Raw genomic sequence first — 22,070 nt, 5'->3', positions numbered from 1 at the left:
AGGTTCTGTGTCTCTCCTCCAGGCCCTTAATACTATCAACTTGACTGCCTTCTTGTTATTTTGGAATGATGACTTAGGTCTTTGGATGAAGTTTTCTTTCTTCTTTTTTATGTATTTTTTTTTTCATGTCAAATTGCTACTTCTTGCTTATAGTTGCTTTGATTTGATCTTCACCCTTAAACTCCACCAATCCTATTTCCCCTTCCTGCTTCTCCCTACATGCCTAGGAGTCAGAAGACCCTTTGCTGCTGTTTGCTCTTGGGGGCCAGCTGCTCCTGGCAGCTTCTGTTTTGCAGCTCACCTGGCCCTTTTTGCTTTCAGTGGTTGTGTCCATGGCTTTCTATGCTGCTCTTATCAGGATCCAGGTTCTTGCTTCTGTAAGTTTTGGAATTATTCTACTCATAAAGGGAAAAGACCTGGGCCAGGGTTATGGCTGCAGATTATCAGTTATCTCCACTTCACTGTTTGAATCCTGTTTACTGCAGCTCTCCAAAGTTCTCTGATTTCCCCACCTGGGAAAAGGGGCCTGTGAGCCCTGCTTTCCCAGGAGACACTAGGCCAGCCCCACCCCTTGAGGGCCCTGTGCTCAAGGTGGGCACAATTCTAATCTAGGGGGTTTTTCTCAGGAGCTTTCCATGAGCCTGAATCCTGGTTAGGGTACAACTGCCCATATTTTCCTGTTGCTGTCTGACAGCTATTCTATGAGACTTCTTCCCAGTTCCCCACCCAAGTCTCCGTGGCTGTAAGCCCTGTCTTGGCCAAGGTGCACAGGCAAGACCTCTTTCCTAGGGGATTCCTTGGTAAAGGGTGAGACAGCTGTGACCCGGGGAATCTTACCGGAGGGCTTTGCCTGCAGCAGGTTTACTCTTAGATGACAGCTTGTTGCTGCTCTCTTGAGTCTTCCTCTGACCCCCTTGCCATCACCGTGGAGGCAATAAGCCCTTTCTTCCTAGGGGGGTGCTTCTTTCATGCTTGATAACAAATACACCCTCATGACTGAGGATTTGCAATACCCTGGTCTTGGGTTGGCTTTGGTGTCTTGGGCTTCTGATTCCTCTTCTTCCAAGCTTTCAAAACTACTAATGGGATTTGACACCTTCCTCTTCTGGCCTAGCTCTGAGGAAGGTTTCCCATGCATATGCATGTCCAGAAGGGTTACAAGCCAATTCAGGAAGTTTCTGGCCTCTCCCTTCACTTCCATGCCACACACACACCTCCCATCTTCAGCAGATGACAGTGGATCAGAAGGGTCAGCTCCCATTGCTTCCTGGCCTCTACCAGGATTGTGAACCCACACCAGTCTTCTCAGCTACATCCCCCACCATTCTTGGCCTTCAAGTTCCCTTGTACCCTTAAGCATCTATTCAGAGACTTTGACATATTTTCAATATAAGATGGATTTATTGTGGTGAAATCACATCATACAGAACAAATGAACAGTCATCCCAGAAAATGAAGAGAGCACATTAACATCCACTTACTCCCCAAATGCCAGCAATGGCCAGTACTGAACTGGGTGGAAATCAGAGCCAGGAACTTAATTTTGGTCTCCCACAAGTATGACAAGAGCCCCATTTACTTGAGCTATCATTACTGACTCCCGTAGTCTGTAGTAGCAGGAAGTTGGATACAGGAGCCGATACCAAAGAATCAAACCCAGGTATGCTAAAAATCAAACCCAAGTATGTGGACATGTTAACTTTTATTGAAATCCCTGTCCTAATAAATAGAAACTTGAATGATGGGATATTAATTAAAATACTGAAAAAAAAATAGAAGCAGGTGTTTGCTATAGCAGTTAGAATATTGCTTGGGTGGCACATGTCCCACATTGGAGTGTCTGGATTCAGGTTTTGGCTCCACTTCTGATTGTAGCTTCCTGCTGGTACACACTTTGGGAAGCAGAAGTTGATAGCTCAAGTGGTTTAGTGTCTGTCGCCCACTTGGTACACATAGATTGAATTTCTGGCTACTTGCTTTGGCTTGACTCAGCCTCAACTTTTGTGTCATTTGGGCACTAAACCAGTGTATAGGAGTGCAGTTTCTCTACCTCTCAAATAAATAAAAATATATGAAAGCACTGTCAAACATGGTTTTGAGAATTTCAGCCTGCCCACATTATTAAAGTTTGTATATACTACTTAATTTTCATGACACCCATGAAGAAATTTTAGCATGTAGATGCTCATGATATTTTTCAAGTTCACATATATGCTAGAAACGATGGCTCAGTACATTGCCTGCTTCCAGTTATCTCATGGTACAGCTAACATACTACTAATTACCAACAGACATGAATATTTTAAATTAAATATGTCAGGGATAAAAAAGTTTGTTTGCAAGGCAGAACAAGAGACTAAAGACATCTTGCTCCTCTGGTTCACTACCCAAAAAGCCAAAACTGCCACATGTAGCCCAGGCTACAGCCACAAGCCATGAAGTCCATCCTCGTTTCTCATGAGTGTCAGGGCCCATGTACTTGGGCCATCTGCTGCCTTCCTAGTCACATTAGGAGGAGGCTGCATCAAAAGAGCAGCCAAGAATCAAACTAGCACTGTTATATGTAATAACACTGGTATGACAAGTGGCAATTTAACCCAGTGTTCTACCACGTTGCACTCCTTTGGTTGTTTTGAAAATAAATGACTAGAAAGTTGACAACAAGTAAAACATCACTGTATTGCTGTAAATCTCAAAAGGTAATTCAACTGACGTAAAAAGTACAAAGAGGAATATATTATATTCATTAAGTTAGTCTAACTTAATAAAATAGCTTTGAATTTTTATATACTTCACAAGTCTCATGGGTCACAAGAACAAATTTGGGCTGGTGCCGCAGCTCACTAGGCTAATCCTCCACATGCAGCACCAGCACACTGGGTTCTAGTCCCAGTTGGGGCACCAGATTCTGTCCTGGTTGCTCCTCTTCCAGTCCAGCTCTCTGCTGTGGCCCAGGAGTGCAGTGGAGGATGGCCCAAGTCCTTGGGCCCTGCACCCCATGGGAGACCAGGAGAAGCACCTGGCTCCTGGCTTCGGATCAGCGTGGTGCGCCGGCCGCAGTGCGCCACTGGAGCAGCCATTGGGGGATGAACCAACGGAAAAAGGAAAACCTTTCTCTCTGTCTCTCTCTCTCTCACTAACCCTCTGCCTGTCAAAAAAAAAAAAAATTTGATGAAAACAAGCTGAGCTGATACTAAAAACAGAGTATTATGACGGATAATTTCAGCATGTAGCTGCCAAGAATGTGCAGGTCAAAAAAAATTGGCAAAAAGAGGATTTGTAAAATAAAATTTAACAAGTAAGCCCTCTAATACAGCTTTAGGAAAAAAAAAAAAAACTATACTTTCCAAAAACAAATTTTGTGAATGTTAAATCACTGATCAGAATGAAATATTGAAATTATGGGGGCCGACTCCGTGGCGCAGTAGGCTAATCCTCTGCCTGCGGCGCTGGCATTCCATACGGGCACCAGTTCTAGTCCTGGCTGCTGCTCTTCCAACCCAGCTCTCTGCTATGGTCTGGGAAAGCAGTAGAAGATGGCCCAAGTTCTTGGGCTCCTGCACCCTCATGGGAGACTGGGAAGAACCACCTGGCTCCTGGCTTCAGATCGGCACAGCTCTGGCCATTGCAGCCATTTGAGGAGTGAACCAATGGAAGGAAGACCTTTCTCTCTGTCTCTCCGTCTCACTGTCTGTAACTCTACCTCTCAAATAAATAAATAAAATCTTAAAAAGAAATTATGACAGAAAATAGAATGTACTTATATGGCAAACTTCCAATAGTTTATAGAAAAATGGAATTAAAAGGTAAATGTTTTGATATAAAATAAAATTGCAGCCGGTGCATTGGCTCACTTGGCTAATCCTCTGCCTGCAGTGCTGGCACCCCGGGTTCTAGTCCCTGTTGGGGTGCCGGGTACTAGTCCTGGTTGCTCCTCTTCCAGTCCAGCTCTCTGCTGTGGCCCAGGAGGGCAGTGGAGGATAGCCCAAGTGCTTGGGTCTCTGCACCCACATGGGAGACTGGGAGAAAGCACCCGGCTCCTGACTTCAGATCGTCACAGCGCCAGCTGGAAGGAAGACCTTTCTCGCTGTCTCTCTCTCACTGTCTATAACTCTCTGTCTCTTTCTCACTGTCTAACTCTGCCTGTCAAAAAAATTTTTAAAAATTGCAATTCATTTATATTTTTTCATAACAAATTTTTCATGAAATTCTGTAAACATCCCTTACATACATGGATTTCAAAATTCTATTTTCTGTTAACTTATATGAAGTACTCTTGTACACATTTATGTAAAATATAGAAATACATTTTAGAGGTTTGCTAAATTGCTACTCAGAAAATTTATAGTATCAGATGCATTTTTCTGAAAATTCTGAAACAGTAAGATTTCATAAAATAATCAAATTGAAACAAAATAAATTTTTAAATATGTAAGAAATTATGAATAAATTAAGAAATGGATAATTTAAATGATACCTACAGTCAACAAATTTTTCCAAATTAAAACATCTTTTTCTTGTGTTCCTTCTTACCTTTATTTATATATAATTTCACATTCTAGTAATTACATTCACTTTCACAAATGTAGCTTTAATGCTAAAAGTTTATTAGATTCTAAAATTGTAATTGTTTTCCTCCTATATCCTCCAGTGAAGGAATTATCTCTTGTTTTTCCAGATTCTAGATACTGTGAGCTAACACTGGTTCATGATCTTTGAGCTTCAAAGGACAGGCATCACTACACATTTTTTCTTTTTCATTATAGCATTTTCTCTGACTCCTTTCCCCGTGCTTGTAAAGCCCTGTGGTTACATTAGAACCACCAAATAATCCAGGATAGTCTTCCCATGTTAACCTGCTTAACATCTTCAGAATGCCTTGGGATTGGGTATATAAGGAATACAATTGAAAAAATAACAGACATATATAGCAAATCTGTGAGTATCATCATAATGAATGAGGAAGTGGTGAAATGTTTCTAAGATACAGAGAAAGACAAAGATGTGCACTCCCACCACCATCATGCATGGTAGTGGAAGTCCTGGCCAGAGCAGTCAGACTATAAATAAAACTGAGGGACATCCAAATTGAAAAAAGAGGAAGTTAAATTGCCACTGAACATCAAAAGATTCCACCAAAAATATATTAGAACTAGTTAACTGAATTCAGTAAATTTTCAGGTTAAACATAAAAATAAGATTTTTATATTCTAATAGTGAATTACTGGAAAAGCCAACAAAAATCCATTCCATTTATAATAGCTACATAAGAATAATATACATAGAATATATTTAACAAAAATCTGAAAATATTTAGAATGAAAAATATAAATCATTGAAAGGAATAGAACACAAAATTAGACATTGTATAATTAGCACTGTTAAAATATACTGCCCAAAGCAGTCTATAGATCAAATGCAATCTCTGTTAAAATATCAGTGACATCTTTAGAAATATTTTTTAAAGTTCTAAAATATGTATGGAACCAAAGAAGACTCCAGGTAGACAAATCAATATTGAGGGAAAGAGAATAGCTTTGAAAGCATCATACTACCCAACTTCAGAATATGCTACAAGATTTAGTAACCAAACCACACGGACTTACAGAAAAGCAGGCACATGAAAGAGTGGAACAGGAGTGAGAAAACAATAGAAAATATGTCTCTGCCTCAACATCCAGGTAACTTTCAGCAAAAGTGCTTAGTGCTCCTAATGGGGAAAATGCAAACTCCTTTTAAATACTGCCGGGAAAATGGATATCAACATGCATAATAATGAAATTAGCTTCTTGGTTATCACCTTATACAAAAATTAAAATGGACCAAATAGTTAACTGTAAGAGGTAAAATGACAAATGTAAAGGAAGGGGCAGTGAGGTAAGCTGTCATTTGAGATATCCTACATCAAGTTGTCAGTTTTTAGTCTTGGCTACTCTTCTGATTGGCCTCCTTCTATATGCCTGGTAAGACCATGGGTGATTGCTCAAGTACTTGGGTTCTGCCACCTAGATGGCAGATCTGGGTGACATTCCAGGTTCCTGACTTCAGCCTGGCCTAGTCCTGGCTATTGCAACATTTTAGGAGTGAACCAGTAGATAAGAGATCTCTTTCTCACTTTGCTATCAAAAAATGAATCTTTGTAAAATCTTAAGGGGAAATCTTACATTTTAAGCAACGATATTGTTATGTAAAACTCCAAAGGGACAGGCAACAAAAGCAGATGCAAATAAGCCTACATAAAATTAAAAAAAAAAAAAAGCCTTTGCACATCAAATGAATCAACAGAGCCAAGAGAGTACCTTCAGAATGAGAGAATGTATTTGCAAACGATACATCTGATAAGGAGTTATTTTTCAAGATATGTAAGCAGTTGAAGGAAGTGAATGACAAACATAAAACCTGATATAAAAATGACCAAATGTTTTAATATGCCATTTTAAGACACAAATAACTAACAGATGATAAAACATCTAATATCATCATTATGGAAATATGAATCAAGTCTACCTTGAGATATCTCATTAGAATGATTAGTATCAGAAAATCACATGTTGATGAGGGTGTGGGAAAGGAACCATTATACATTATTGGATGGAATAGAAGTTAGTATAGCCTCCATGGAAAACAGTATTGAGGCACCCAGACACCACCAGTGACTCCTGTGGTTGGCAGGTGGTGGGGAAGCCATTTTCCCAGAGCAAGGTGAGGGGAATCTGCAGAAGCCCATGCTCCACTGGTGATCTTATCAAGAGGATAATCTCACAGTTCTCACTGTCTTATAGTCTGGGCTGATGAACTGGTTGGGGACAGAATGCCCATTGTGAAAGGAGGGCACATTGCTTCCTGTCCCTTCCCTCACCAAGGTCCTGGTGACCAGAAGAGGAGTCCCATCTTCCCAGAATAAGATGAGTGGTACTGCTGCAGCCTGCTCTTTTGTGGATTTTGTCAGAGAGAGAAAGCTGGTCCCCACTGGTTCAGGTGGGTGAACTGACAGGGGCAGGGTGCTCACACTCTATGAATGGAGGACACATTGCTTCCCTCCCCTCCAGGTGACCAGAAGGTGACATCTCACCTTCCCAGAAGAAGGTAAATAGAAGCTGCTGTGACCCATTGTGCCTCCGGTGGATTTTTTCAGGGATAAATCTGAACTCCTCACTGATTTGAATCTGGCCTGGTGAGTTGATGAGGAGCTGACATGCCCTTGGCATTATTCCTGACCCTCTTTCTACAAAAGCATTGAACTCAGCTTGCCAAGGTGGACCACTAACTAACCTCTCTTGGGGAAGTGGCTGGCTCCAGTACAGGACAGCTCTCTCTTTGGATGGAGAGTCTTGTGAGGCAGACCGTGGATCTCTTTCATCCTGTAACTGGGAACCCTATACCATGTTACTGGGAGTCCTGTGACTTTGTGATTGGCTGGGAAACTGATAAGGGAGTGTGGATGCGTCTTTGAACAGTTACTGAGTGAAACTCCAGAAGCTCAGAATTCCCAAAGTGCTGAAAATTGACATCAGAGAGGGCTCCATGCTCACACTATAAATTCTTTGTACAGTTCATGTGCCTGAGTAGGGTTCAGCTAAAGTGAGCTCACCCTAAGCAGTCAGTTCATGTTGTCACAGAGAAGGGCAGAGGTAGTAATGGCACCAGATGGGATCATCATCCCCTCTCCCCTACTGACTACAGCGATCTACCAGGTACAACTTAGGTGCCACCTGAACTTTTGCCCTCTCAACATACACTGACCAGAATACTCTGGCCCCACCCAACATACTGCTGTGGATATGCCCTAAAGGTGAGGGTATTTCTTTATGCCTAGGGGCACATTCTGAAGAACAAAAATTTCAGAGAAGATATCCACAAGTGTTTCTCCAGATACATAAAAATAAGTGTAGAAAAATAAGCAACATGAACATGGAAAACAACATGGCTCCATAAAAGGAACATAATACATCAGTCTTAGATTGTGAAGAGATTGTGAAGATGGGGGACAGCACCGTGACTCACTTGGCTAATCATCCACCTGCAGTGCCGGCATCCAATATGGGCACCAGATTCTAGTCCCAGTTGCTCCTCTTCCAGTCTAGCTCTCTGCTGTGGCCCGGGAAAGCAGTGGAGGATGGCCCAAGTGCTTGGGTGCCTGCACCCGCATTGGAGACCAGGAGGAAGCACCTGGCTCCTGGCTTCAGAATGCCATAGTTCTGGCCACAGCAGCCAAATATTTGGGGGTGAACCAACGGAAAGAAGACCTTTCTCTCTGTCTCTTTCTCTTTCTCTCTCACTGTCTAACTCTGTCAAAAAAAAAAGATTGTGAAGATGATATTGATAAAATACCTAAAAAGGTATTAAAAATGATTTAAGTATTCAAAAACACAGAAAAGCAATTATGTGAGGTAAACAAATTTTTGAATTACAAAGACGATAAATTGTGGGAAATAAAAATATTAAAATTCAACTGAAGTGTTAAAATGAATAATTCAATATTTGAAATAAAAAATACAATGGAACACTTAAACAAAAACTTTGGTGAGGCAGAAGAAAGAATATCCAAGACAGAAGGCAAAGCTTTACAATATATCAGATAAGGGGGAAAAAAGGAAATACACATTCTCTCCTCAGTGCATATAACGTTGCCTAGGATGTGTCATATAGTAGGCCATAAAAAAGCTCTCAACAAAACCAAACCGTGTATCATTTCTGATTACAATTGAATGAAACTGGAAATTAACATATAAGCAACTCTAGAAAATATAAAGACACGGAGACTGAACAACATGCTCCTGAATGAACAGTGTAACACAAAAGAGATCAATAGAGAAAAGAATTCTTGAAACACATGAAGATAACAACTGAACATATCAAAGCTTAAGGAACACAGCAAAAATTAGTGCCTACATAAAGAAATTGGAAAGAGATCAAATAAATTATCTGACCGCACATCTCAAGGACATAGAAAAACAACAAACTGAACACTATATTAACAGAAAAAAGAAAATAGTAAAGTGAAAAATTACAAAAGGGTGTAATAAAGAGTTGTTTTTTTAAAGAGTTGGTAAACCATTGGCCAAATTAAAAAAGTGAGAGAAGACTCAAATTAATAAAATCAGAGATGAAAAGGAGATGTTACAACTGCTACTAAAATAAAAAGAATCCAATTCATTCTCCTGCCCCAATGGTCATTGCAGCCAAATGCCTCACCCATCTGACAGCCTAATCCCACTTCTCTTCTCTCCAGCTTCGTGCGGCCCCATCTCTCTCCCACCTGGTGGCATCTGCTTGCTTGCCTCCTCGTCTTCAGCCTGACCAAGCAGCTCGCCCTGCTGCACCAATGAGACAAGGAGTTCATGTGGGCCCTGAAAAATGGAGACTTGGACAAAATGAAAGACTCTGTGGCCAAGGGAGAAGATGTCAACAGGACACTAGAAGGTGGAAGGAAGCCTCTTCATTTTGCAGCAGGTTGTGGGCAGCTTGAAATCCTGGAATTTCTGCTGCTGAAAGGAGCAGATATCAATACTCCAGATAAACATCGTATTACTCCTCTTCTGTCTGCTGTATATGAAGGTCGTGTTTCCTGTGTGAAATTGCTTCCGTCAAAGGGTGCTGATAAGACTGTGAAAAGTCCAGAAGGACTAACCACCCTTGAAGCCACTGACAACCAGGCAATCAAAGCTTTTCTCCAGTGATGGGCTGATAATGCGGGAGGAATGACTCTCCTGTGGCCTCCTACTGATGCCTGTCTGTCACTATCTGCCAGATTCTTCAGCTAAGTACTTTATGAGGGGTGAGGGGAGAGATACATGCATAACAAATCAGACTACTAGAAAAAATAAAAAGAAACAATGTTTTGGAGGAGAAGGAAGAAAACATGGTCAGGCTTTCTAGGATTCCTGATCAACTTAGCCTCTTTTCCTTTGCTAATGAACTACACAGTTTATAACCCCAGGGAGAGCAAAGACAAAATATACCAGGAACATTTGACCTTTTCAGCTCCTTAGCTAGTGTGTTAATTAGTTTGTGTTGGAAGTCTAATTATACAAAGGCCTATTCCTAGCTGCAAGCAGTAGTGGCTGCTGCAGTGTAAACTTAGTGTGCTGAGGTAAGCAATTAGCTATAGCCTTCTGCCTTAAGAATGCACTCTCCTGGGGACTCCTTGGCACTGTTAAGAGTGCTGCCTGTGGTAAGTGACCAAAGTTTTCCTCAGTGACCTCAAGCTTTATGTGAAAGCTCAGTTAAGGTGAGGAGGGGCACACTCCTAAATTACTGGGTGACTGAACTTTGGATTTTCTCTCCCCTTTCACATGGATTTGATGTCTCATTAGATAAAACTGACTAGTTTTATTTATAAAATCCTAAATTTTAGACGTCTAAAGGAGAAATCATTCGAGTATGCATATTTTTTCTTCTCTAGATTCAGACATTTATATAACATTGAAACACTTTCAAACTCCTGCTGGTAGTTAAAGGGGATTTAAAAATAGAATCATAGCCAATGTGTTTTTTTTTTTATTTGACAGAGTTAGATAGTGAGAGAGAGAGATAAAGAGAAAGGTGCCAATGTGTGTTAGTATCATATAAAGAGATAAGAGTTGTGTTAGTACCTTATGGATTTTTTTTTATTTCCTGTTTGAATGGATTGACCTCAGATACTTTGGAGAATCAGGGACCATCGTTTGGAATGCCTGTCTCAGACCTGTCTTGGATGCTGATTATTTAGTGTGTCAAAGCTATCACTGGGATAAGATTTACTGTTTGGACAAATTTAACCACATCCCTTCAAAGATGTCCTTGTTAACCAGGTTTCCATGAGTTATAGGTTTCTACTGAACATATGCCAACCCGCCTACATATATTTAATGGCCTTTTTATAAATCATACATTGCATAAAATGTGACAACTTCAAAATATACTCATATTGTGTTCTTAGAATACAATGCCCTAAAATGATGATATTATGACCTGACTGGAGAAAGTTTAGGCACGTCTCAAAATATTTATTTCATAGGCAGTACAATTAATTCAAATATATACCCTTAGATTGGTTATCTTGAATTTAAAATATTAAGATTCCTTTGCTATGTAAGCTTACTGAAATTATTGGAGTTTTTCTTTAAGGCCAACTCATGCAATAATTGAATGTACCTCAAGTTTTAAAAGAAGCAGGGAGGAAGCTAAATTTAGGGACTTATATTCAGATTGTAGATAATTAAGAATTAATGATTTTTAAAGCAATGTAGCATTCATTCTACATCAGGGTTAAACCATGATCAAAAATGGTCAGTTTGGCTTATAGCAAGTTTTACTGATCAGTTACTAATTGACTGGTTGGCATGTCTGTCGGGGGAGGGGGGGAGTTGGTATGGGTGTATATGGGTTTTTCCCATGAAAACTTTTTTTAATCCTCTGGCTTTTTCACTTACAACTAACCTAGCCCTGTAGTTTTCTCATATCCAAGAATACAATCACAAAAGGGTGTTTAAATACTTGGATATATTTGGCTAGTTCTGATAACAATGCAGCCTATTAGAGTTGGACATCTTCATTGAACCTGGAGGGCATTCTGTAAGTCTATAACTACCAACATAGTGCACCAGGGTATCTTTGTTCCACCTCTTGGCAAAATACTACTCAAAAGGCTTGAGTTTTTCCCTTTGCTTTCCAAGTATTTTCCTGTAGTTGGCTATTGTAGAGAGTATGTTGTCCTATCATTCCTAAACTTGGTTTGCTTTCTATGTAAATATTATAGGGAAACCATTGGGATTCTTTGTATAGTTTGTCCTGATCTGATGTTCCTTCTAATGCAGTAGAGGCTATCTCACTTTCCCTCTTCTATCTCAGCCATTTTATAAACCCCATAATTATGAAGCAATTGCCTGAGAAAATAACGTATAAGGATTGAATAGTATAGACTAAGGTAGTTTACACTTTTTTAAGTAGGTTATTTATAATCTATTTCTGAACCACTTGGCAGAGAAATTCACAATACTTAATGTTCATATTTTGAGTAAAGGAATCTAAAATTTTCTGCTTTTTGGTACTACATGCATTAGCAAAAGGTTAAGTAAGTTTTGTTCTCCACTAAAATACTATTTAACATCTCAGAAAAGATCTGCATGTTCCGTAGTTTTGTATTAAATCAGTTATTTCATATGCACTAGCTCAAGTAAAAACAGGTGGTTTACCTATTGACTAGTGTACTAACAAGGCCCCTCTTGCAGTTATAGTTCATATACAACACCTGAATAGTTATAGTTCGTATGCAACACTAAGTAGTTGTTAACCTTTCTGAACCCATTGAAGCATTTCACTAAGATCTGTAACCAGACAAGGATACTGATTTTCACCATTGCAATTCAATATAGTTCTTTAAGTTTTCAGCCAGAGCCATTGGGCAAAAAAAGAAAGGGATACATATCAAAGAGGAGGAAGTCAAATTATCCCTGTTTGCATATCTCACACACACACACACACACACACACACACACACATTTATATGTCAAAAGACTACACTAAGAAATAATTGGAACTTATGTTCAGTAAAATTGCAAGATACAAAATCACACAGAAATCAATAGCTGGTAATGCACAGAAGATATGCACAGAAAATATTATGGCTGAGAAAGAACTTTTATAACAGTACCATTCACCATAGCAACAAAAATTCACTTGGAATAAATTTAATCAATGATTTTATTTTTTTTTTCATTTTTTAAACCTTTTATTTAGTAAATATAGTTTTCCAAAGTACAGTTTATGGATTACAATGGCTTTTCCCCCATAACTTCCCTCCCACCCGCAACCCTCCCATCTCCCACTCCCTCTCCCATTCCATTCACATCAAGATTCATTTTCAATTATCTTTATATATAGAAGATGGATTTAGTATATATTAAATAAAGATTTCATCAGTTTGCACCCACCCAGAACATAAAGTGTAAAATACTGTTTGAGTACTAGTTATAGCATTAATTCACATTGGACAACACATTAAGGATAGATCCCATATGAGGAGTATGTACACAGTGACTCCTATTGTTGACTTAACAATTTGACACTTTAAATATCTCTATAATGAAAATTGCAAAACATTAAAGAAATAGAAGAAGACACAAAGAATAGGAAGATCATCCATGTTTGTTAATTAGAAGGATTAATAACAAATGCATGTAATATCCAAAGCAATTTACAAATTCATTGCAACACTTATCAAAATACCAAGGAAATTCTTCACAGATCTAGAAAAAAACAATGCCAAAATTCATATGAAAACACAAGAGACCTCAAAGAGTTAAAGTAGTCAGCAAAAACCTGTAGGTATCACAGTACTAGATTTCAAGTTAAATATGGGCAGTTAAAATCAAAGCAGCCTAATACTGCCACAAGAATATACATGTAGCCCAATGGAACAGAATAGAAATCCCAGAAATGAATCCCCTTACCTACAACCAAATAATTTGTGACAAGAGGGCTAATATCAATCCTTGAAGATAGGACAGTCTCTTCAACAAGTGGTGCTGGGAAAATTGGATCCCTGCATGCAGAAGTGTGAAATAAGACCCCTACTTTACACCTTACATGAAAATCAAAGTGAATCAAGGATCTAAATCTATGGCCTGATGATACTCCAAACTGCTAGAGGAAAGCATCAGGGAAACTCTGTAAGACACGGACATAGGCAAAGACTTCTTGGAAAATACCCAAAAGTATAGGCACTAAAAGAAAAAATAGACAAAAGCTTCAGTAGTGGGCCGGCACTATGTTGTAGCGGGTAAAGCCACCACTTTCAGTGCCAGCATCCCATATGGGCACCAGTTTGAGACCCAGCTGTTCCACTTCCTAACCAGCTCTCTGCTGTGGCCTCAGAAAGCAGTAGAAGATGGCTCAAGCCCTTGGGCTCCTGCACCCATGTGGGTGACCCAGAAGAAGCTCCTGGCTCCTGGCTTTGGATCAACACAGCTCCAGCCATTATGGCCAACTGGGGAGTGAACCAGCAGATGGAAGACCTCTCTATCTTTGACTCTCTTTCTCTGTGTAAGTCTGACGTTCAGGTAAAATAAATAAATCTTAAAAAAAAAAAAGCTTCAGGATTGCAAAGGAAACACCCAACAAAGAGAAGAAGGAACAAACAGATTGTGAGAAAATATTTCCAAAGTGTGCAACTGATGAAGGATTAATATCCAGGTTGTATAAAGAACTCAAGATATTCAACAATAAAAAAAAAAGAATCCAGTCAAGAAATAGTCAAAGGACTGAACAAGCATTTTTATTGCATTTATTGCAAATGTTCACAATAGTTAAGATACGGTATCAACCCAGATGCCCATCAACTAGTGACTCAATAAAGAAAATGAAGTATATATGTTCTTTGGAATACTACTCAGCCATAAAAAATATGAACTCCTGTCTCTTGCAAGAAGGAATGCAACTGGAAACCATTATATTTAGTGAAAGAAGCCAGTCTTTGAGACAAATATCATGTCTTTGATATGTGGCAGTTAACATAGAATACAAAACTATATATTAATGAAGTGGACACGTGATATGATTATTGCTTTTTAATCTCTGTTTATACTGCAGTTCAGCTGTGGTCTTCCTATCTTCTATTGAATTTTATGTTTAGTGATAAATTTAAGCCTGTGATTATACAGCGGAATAAAATTACATCTTTGCCTAAATTAATAAAAGAAAAACGGAAGGAGGGGAATTAGAGGAATAGGTGGAGGAATGGAAGTATGGTTATCTTCTTATAATCGTAACTTCTCATCAAATAAAAATTTTATGCCCTATTTTGTCATGTTTTCCTTGAAATTATCTAAATGAAAAGTTCTATATATTTTAGGCCAGCAATGGAGCATGTTTAAACCAATAAGTCTTGTCATGAATACCTTTGTGACAAAGAACCCAGCATTTGCTTGGCAGCTTCGGACAAAACTGGATAATAAAATCTTCATTTTGCAGGCTGAAATCTATTTACTGCCAACTTTCACTCTATAGTTGACATCTAAGCACTGTCTAATCTATTCACATTGGAACCCGCAACTGTCTCCATCTCATTAAGTATGTCTTCTTGGTTTATGTGGAAATGGGATTCTAGTTGCCAGTGACTGTTCTGGTGGTTTTTGCAAACTCTGATCACAGAAACTTATGTTTTACTGGACTGCTGTAAATGCCTTTTACTGTTGACATATTTTTTAAATTTTTCTGAGTTTTTTTTTTTTGTCTTTTTTTTAAGGATTTGTTTATTTGAGAAGCGAAGTTATAGAGAAGGAGAAATGGAAAGTGAGAGATCTTCCAAATGCTGGTTCATTCCCAAATGGCAACAGTTGAAGCTGGAATATACCAAAGCCAGGAGCCAGGAGATTCTTCTGGGTCTTCCATGTGGGTGCGGGGGCCCAAGGAGTTGGACCATCTTCCTCTGCTTTTCCAGATGCATTAGCAGGGAGGTGGATTGGAAGAGGAGCAGCCAGGACTTGAACCAGTGCTCATATGGGATGCTGGTGCTGCAGTCCATGGATTAACCTGTGACACAATGATGGTCCCTGAGGTGTTTTTTTTCTTTCTCTTTTTCCTTGATTCTTTTTTTTTAATTTCTTTTTTTATTTTTTATTTTTTTTTGACAGGCAGAGTGGACAGTGAGAGAGACAGAGAGAAAGGTCTTCCTTTGCCATTGGTTCACTCTCCAATGGCTGCCACGGCCGGCTCGCTGCGGCCGGCGCACTGTGCTGATCCGATGGCAGGAGCCAGGTACTTATCCTGGTCTCCCATGGGGTGCAGGGCCCAAGCACATGGGCCATCCTCCACTGCACTCCCTGGCCACAGCAGAGAGCTGGCCTGGAAGAGGGGCAACCAGGACAGAATCCGACACCCCAACCGGGACTAGAACCCGGTGTGCCGGCGCCACAAGGCAGAGGATTCGCCCAGTGAGCCGCGGCGCAGGCCTCTTTCCTTGATTCTAATAGAACATACACACCCATGAGTTGACAGCTTGGGAGACATAACGACAGTTATATCCTAAACTTCTATGGCTCAAGAGGAAATCTTTTTTTAAAAAAAAAAGCTTTTATTTAATTAATACATATTTCATATGTATGGCTTTAGTAATAAAACAGTTATACCTGTAACCAAATATTATAGACCCACATATTGCTACCTTGTCTCATCTATGGACAGTAAAACAATTACATTTTACTGCTGGTAAAAATTCACAAAGAAGCAAATTGACAACAAAATCCTCAATATTTACTTTTGAACTACATTTTATTCTAATGATTGATAAATGTTGCAGTCTGTCCAAACCTACACAGACCATAAGACTTTGAAAAGGCAGGTTTACATTACTTTGCTTTTTTGTCAGAAAATTGCCTTTTTCAAATAGGTTCTCAACCAAAAAAAAGTGCTGATAGATTGGAAACAAGAATTTAGTGACAAAATAAGGTAACAAAGCAGACAATTTTATAGGATAGCTGATGGCCTAAGAGCTCACAAATCCATGTAAATATAAGATGCATTGAACTGAAAAACTCTGCAGTTTACATTGGCTACAAAATCACAAGGATCAGTAAAATTATGTTAGCACACATAGCAAACATTGTGATATGGGTTTGATCAGAGCACTGTGCTGGCTTGATTCTATTTGGGATGTGTTCATCTATTTACATGTTTTCTAATTTCAAAATTAAAGCTAAAGTCTTTACTTTGAGTATTGGAAAATTATTTTCCTAGAAGCCTTTCTACATTAATACAAGTGATTGAATTATTCATAACAATAATGAATTATATAATTCTCCATCTAAAGAGTTTCATTTCTCCAACCATTGCAAATACTTTAGGTAGAAATGAAGTGTTTTGTTGAAACACAGAAGCATTTTTTTTTAAAAAGATTTATTTATTATTTACTTGAAACTCAGAGTTACACAGAGAGAGGAGAGGCAGAGAGAGAAAGAGGTCTTCCATCCACTGGTTCACTCCCCAGTTGGCTGCAATGGCCGGAGCTATGCCGATCCGAAGCCAGGAGCCAAGAGCTTCTTCCGGGTCTCCCACATGGGTGCAGGGGCCCAAGGACTTGAGCCATCTGCTACTGCTTTCCCAGGCCACAGCAGAGAGCTGGATCAGAAGTGGAGCAGCCGGGACTCAAACCAGTGCTCATATGGGATGTTGGCACCGCAGGCAGCGACTTTACCCTCTAAGCCACATCACCAGCCCTAACAAAGAAACATTTTCACAATAAAAATGGCAAGCTTCAGATAACCAGCTTCAAGATTTAGCTCAAAACAAGAAAACTCATGGGCTTATCAAAGCATACAGAAATGATATATGACAGATGCAGGAGTCAAGTAATAAACAACCATAAGCCCTGAATAACAAAAGGCTTATAAGAATCAGCACAGGTTTCTATTATATGGCGTCTTTATGTATCTTCTGATTGCATATGGAACATTATCTATTTATTTGCATTTAAAACATTTTTTAATTTTAAGACATTTAAAAAAGCAACATATATGTATAAAATTTTAATTAAATACAATTAAATTTCAAAACACTCGTAAGGGTGTGCTTAAGAGCTAAACTTTGCTAACATTTTGATGAAATATTTCCAAATGTTTCCTAAACAATTATATGAAAACAATTTAAACATTACATTATAAGGCATATATTTTTAAAAATTCATGTTTTTGTTCATAGCTATTATAAGAGATCTATGAATGGTTCCTAAAATATAACATTAAGGGTCATATATATTCCATTTCTAGAATTATTTAATTAATCAATATTTACATATCAGTAACCTGATAATATTTATTAACTGTTAGAAACCAGAACTTTAACAATAGAGAAAAAGTTCTCAATGCTCTAAATTAAATCTTGCTTTTGTTCACTTCTGTAAGCAGTTTGAATGACTTATATGATGCCCTCCAGGAAGCAGAATTTTTAACATCAGTTTGTCAATTATTCTCTCTTTCCTTTTCAAACAGTCTAGTTAAGAAATGGACAAGGACATGAACAGTCACTTTTCAAAGAATGAAATTCAAATGACCAAAAGGCACATGAAAAAATGCTCAAGATCATTAGTCATCAATGAAAGGGAAGTGGAGGCCACAATGAGGTTTCACCTCACCTTGGAAGAAATAGCTATCAACCAAAGGTCAAAAAATGATAAATGCTGGTGAGCATGTAGGGAAAGAGGTCCCTTGGTGTATACTGTTGGTTGGAATATAAACTAGTGCAGCTGTTGTGGATGACAGTATGGTGATTCCTCAGAAATCTGGAAGTGAATGTACCATATGACTGAGCCATTCCACTCCTGGATATTTACCCAAATGAAATGAAATCAGCTTATGAGTTAGTTGTACCTCCATGTATATTGCAGCTGAATACATGATAACCAAGATGTGGAATCAACCCAAGATGTCCATCAGCTGATGACTGGATAAAGAACATGTGATATATATACACTATGGAAAATTACTCAGTCTTTTTTTTTTTTTTTGACAGGCAGAGTGGACAGTGAGAGAGAGAGAGAGAGAAAAAGGTCTTCCTTTGCCATTGGTTCACCCTCCAATGGCTGCCGCGGCCGGCGCACCGCGCTGATCCAAAGGCAGGAGCCAGGTGCTTCTCCTGGTCTCCCATGGGGTGCAGGGCCCAAGCACTTGGGCCATCCTCCACTGCACTCCCTGGCCACAGCAGAGAGCTGGCCTGGAAGAGGGGCAACCAGGACAGAATCTGGTGCCCCGACCGGGACTAGAACCCAGTGTGCCGGCGCCACAAGGGGAAGGATTAGCCTATTAAGCCGCGGCACTAGCCCATTACTCAGTCTTAAAAAGGAATGAAATCCTGTCTTTTGCAACAAAATAGATGCAACTGGAAACCACTATGCTTGGTGAAATAAGCCAGTCTCCCAAAGACAAATAAATGTTTTCTTTGATATATAGTAATTAATATAGAATAAAAATATAGGAACAAAATGGACATCTTGTGATTGAATTATTTTTTTTAGTTCTTGTACATTCCTGAGGAACTGTAGTCTTTCTATTTTTTACTTGTTGAATATTGTGGCTAGTGCTTCATTAAGCTTATGGTTATAGAATGGACTGAAATTATGTTTTTATAAAAATTAAAGAAAAGAAAGAAAGTACAGAAGTGGATGGGGCAGAAAAAGGGAGGGAAGTATGGATATCATCTTGGAATTGTGCCTATGAAATACATGAAATTTGTTTTCTTTATATTAATAAAAATTTAACAAAGGTAAGTAGAAAAATCACTGTTCCTCAAGAATATGAATAGTGGCTATAAACAATAATCAAATCTCAAGGTGTCAACAGTACTAATATAGATTACATTTTCTTTGTACTGTGTATATTCATTAACTACTATTCAGGGAAAACATATGGTGTTTGTCTTTTGGGGACTGGCCTCTTGCACTAAGATGGTGGTCTCCAATTCCTTCCATTGTGTTTGAAAATACAGGATTTCATTCTTTTTATGGCTGAGTAGTATTCCATCATGTAAGTATACCATCATTTCTTTATCTGTTTATCAGTTGATGGGCATCTGAGTTGATTCCATATCTTAGCGATCATGAATTCACATGCTATAAATTTGGGGATACAGATAATTTTCATATACTGATTTCATTTCCTTTGGGTGAATTCCCAGGAGTGGGATGGCAGGTCATATGGTAGATCTACTTTCAGATTTCTGAGAAATCTTCATCTTCTCTTCCATAATGATTGTACTAGTTTACGTTCCCACCATCAGGGCATTAGGGTGCCTTTTTCCCACATCCTTGTCAGCATTTGTTATTTTTTTTTAATTTTTGGATGATATTCACTCTAATTGGGTTAAGGTGAAACTTCATTGTTTTTATTTACATTTCTCTATAGATCCTGAGCATATTTTCATGTGTCTTGGCCATTGTATTTCATCCTTTGAAAAATTCCTGTTCATATGCTTGTGCCCTTTTCTTTCTTTTCTTCTTTTTTTAAGGATTACTTATTTGAAAGTCAGAGTTACAGGCAGTGGGAGAGACACACACAGAGAGAGATCTTCCATTCTCTGTTTCACTCCCAAAATGTCCACAGTGGCTGGGACTGGACCAGGCTGAAACCAGGAGGCAGTAGCTTCTGGGTCTCCCATATGAGTGCAGGGGCCCAAGGACTTGGGCCATCTTCTGCTACTTTCCCAGACTGTTATCAGGGAGCTGGATCAGAAGCAGGGCACCTGGGACACAAATTGGTGCCCATATGGGATGCCAGTGCTGCAGGTGGCAGCATAACCCACTGTATCACAGCAGCAGCCCCCATATCCTTTTATTAATTGGCTTGCTTGCTTGTTGTTGAGTTTCTTGAGCTCTTATAGATTTGGGGTATTAATCCTTTATCTAGTTCATAGCATGAATATATTTTCTCCCATTCTATTGCTCAGTTCTTCATATCCCTTAGTGTTTCTTATGCAGCACAGAAGCTTCTCAGGTTGATGTAATCCCATTTATCAATTTTGGCTTTGATTGCCTGTGCTTCTGGGATTTATTCCAAGAAGTCTTTGTCTATGCTAATACCATGCAGAATTTCCTCAGTGTTCTCCAGTAATTTGATGGTGTGGATTTAGGTCCTTGATCCATTTGGAGTAGATTTTTGTGTACAGTGTAAGGAAAGGGTATTGTTTCATACTTCTCCATGTGGAGATCCAGTTTTCCCTGCACCATTTGTTGAAGAGACTGCCTTTGCTCCAGGGATTGATTTTTAGCTCCTTTGTCAAAGACAAGTAGGTTGCATATATGCGGGTTGATTTCTGGAGTTTATATTCTGCCCTATTAGTCTACATGTCTATTTTTTAAATACCAGGCTGCTTTGATTATAGCTGCTCTGTAGTATGTCTTGAAATATGGTGTTATAATGCTGCCAGCTTTATTTTTGTTGTAAAAGATTGTTTTAGCTATCTTTGTTCTCTTGTGTTCCCACATAAATTTTAGAAGTATATTTTCTATATCGGAGATTGTCATTGGTATTTTGATTTGGATCTCATTGGATTTCTAAATTGCTTTTGGTAGTAGGGACATTTTGATGATATTTATTCTTCAAATTAATGAACATGAAAGATTTTTTTCCATTTTTGGTGTCTTAAATTTCTTTCTGTAATGTTTTATAATTTTCATCATGTAGATATTTGACATCCTTGGTTAAACTTATTCCAATGCATTTAATTTTTTGTAACTATTGTGAATGGGAATGGTCTTAGAAGTTCCTTTTCAACCATGGTATTGTCTGTGTATATAAGGGTCGTTGAGTTTTGTATGTTAATTTTATGTCCTGACATTTTATCAAACTCTTATGAATTCCAATAGTCTCTTAAAGGAATCTTTTGGATTACCTATAGAGAATAATGTTATCTCCAAATAGGGACAGCTTGACGTTCCCCTTCCCAATTTGTATCCCTTTGATTTCTTTTTCTTGCCTAATTGCTTTGGCTAAAAATTTCAGGACTATATTGAATAGCAATGGTGAGATTGGGCATCCTTGTCTGGTTATGGATTTTTGTGTGAATGTTTCCATTTCTTCTCCATTCAGTAAGATTGATGGTGTTGAGGAATGTCCCATTTATACCCAATTTTCTTAAGATTTTCATCATTAAAGGATGCTGTATTTTATCAAATGTTTTCCCTGCATCTATTGAGATAATCATATGGTTTTTGTTCTTCAGTCTGTTAATGTGATGCACACATTTATTGATTTGGGAATGTTGAACCATCCCTGCATACCAGGAATAAATCTCACTTGGTCCAGGTGATTTGATCTTTCTGATGTGTTGTTCAGTTTGACTAGCTAGTATTTTGTTGAGGATTTTTGCATCTGTGTCCATTAGGGACATTAGTTTATAGTTCTCTTTCTCCATTGTTTCTTATTCTGGGTTAGGAATTAGGCTAATACTGGCTTCATAGAAGGAGTTTGGGAGGATTCCATCCTTTTCAAATGTTTTGAATAGCTCGAGAATAATTGAAATTAGTTCTTTAAATGCTTGGTAGAAATCTGTCATGAAGCCATCTGGTCCTAGGCTTTTCTTTGTTGGGAAGAATTTTATTA

The 22,070-nt window shown here is 38.7% G+C and overlaps 1 pseudogene; it reads left to right on the top strand.

Annotated features, from left to right (window-relative positions):
• Positions 1-332: 332 nt before the first annotated feature.
• LOC127487770 (myotrophin pseudogene) lies at positions 333-12,465 on the top strand (annotated as a pseudogene).
• Positions 12,466-22,070: the final 9,605 nt, after the last annotated feature.

Source organism: Oryctolagus cuniculus, chromosome 16 (assembly GCF_964237555.1).
Source record: "Oryctolagus cuniculus chromosome 16, mOryCun1.1, whole genome shotgun sequence".
NCBI classification, from domain to species: Eukaryota; Metazoa; Chordata; class Mammalia; order Lagomorpha; family Leporidae; genus Oryctolagus; species Oryctolagus cuniculus.
The sequence above is the reverse complement of the archived record's forward strand: the minus strand, read 5'-3'. Positions and strand labels throughout refer to the sequence as shown.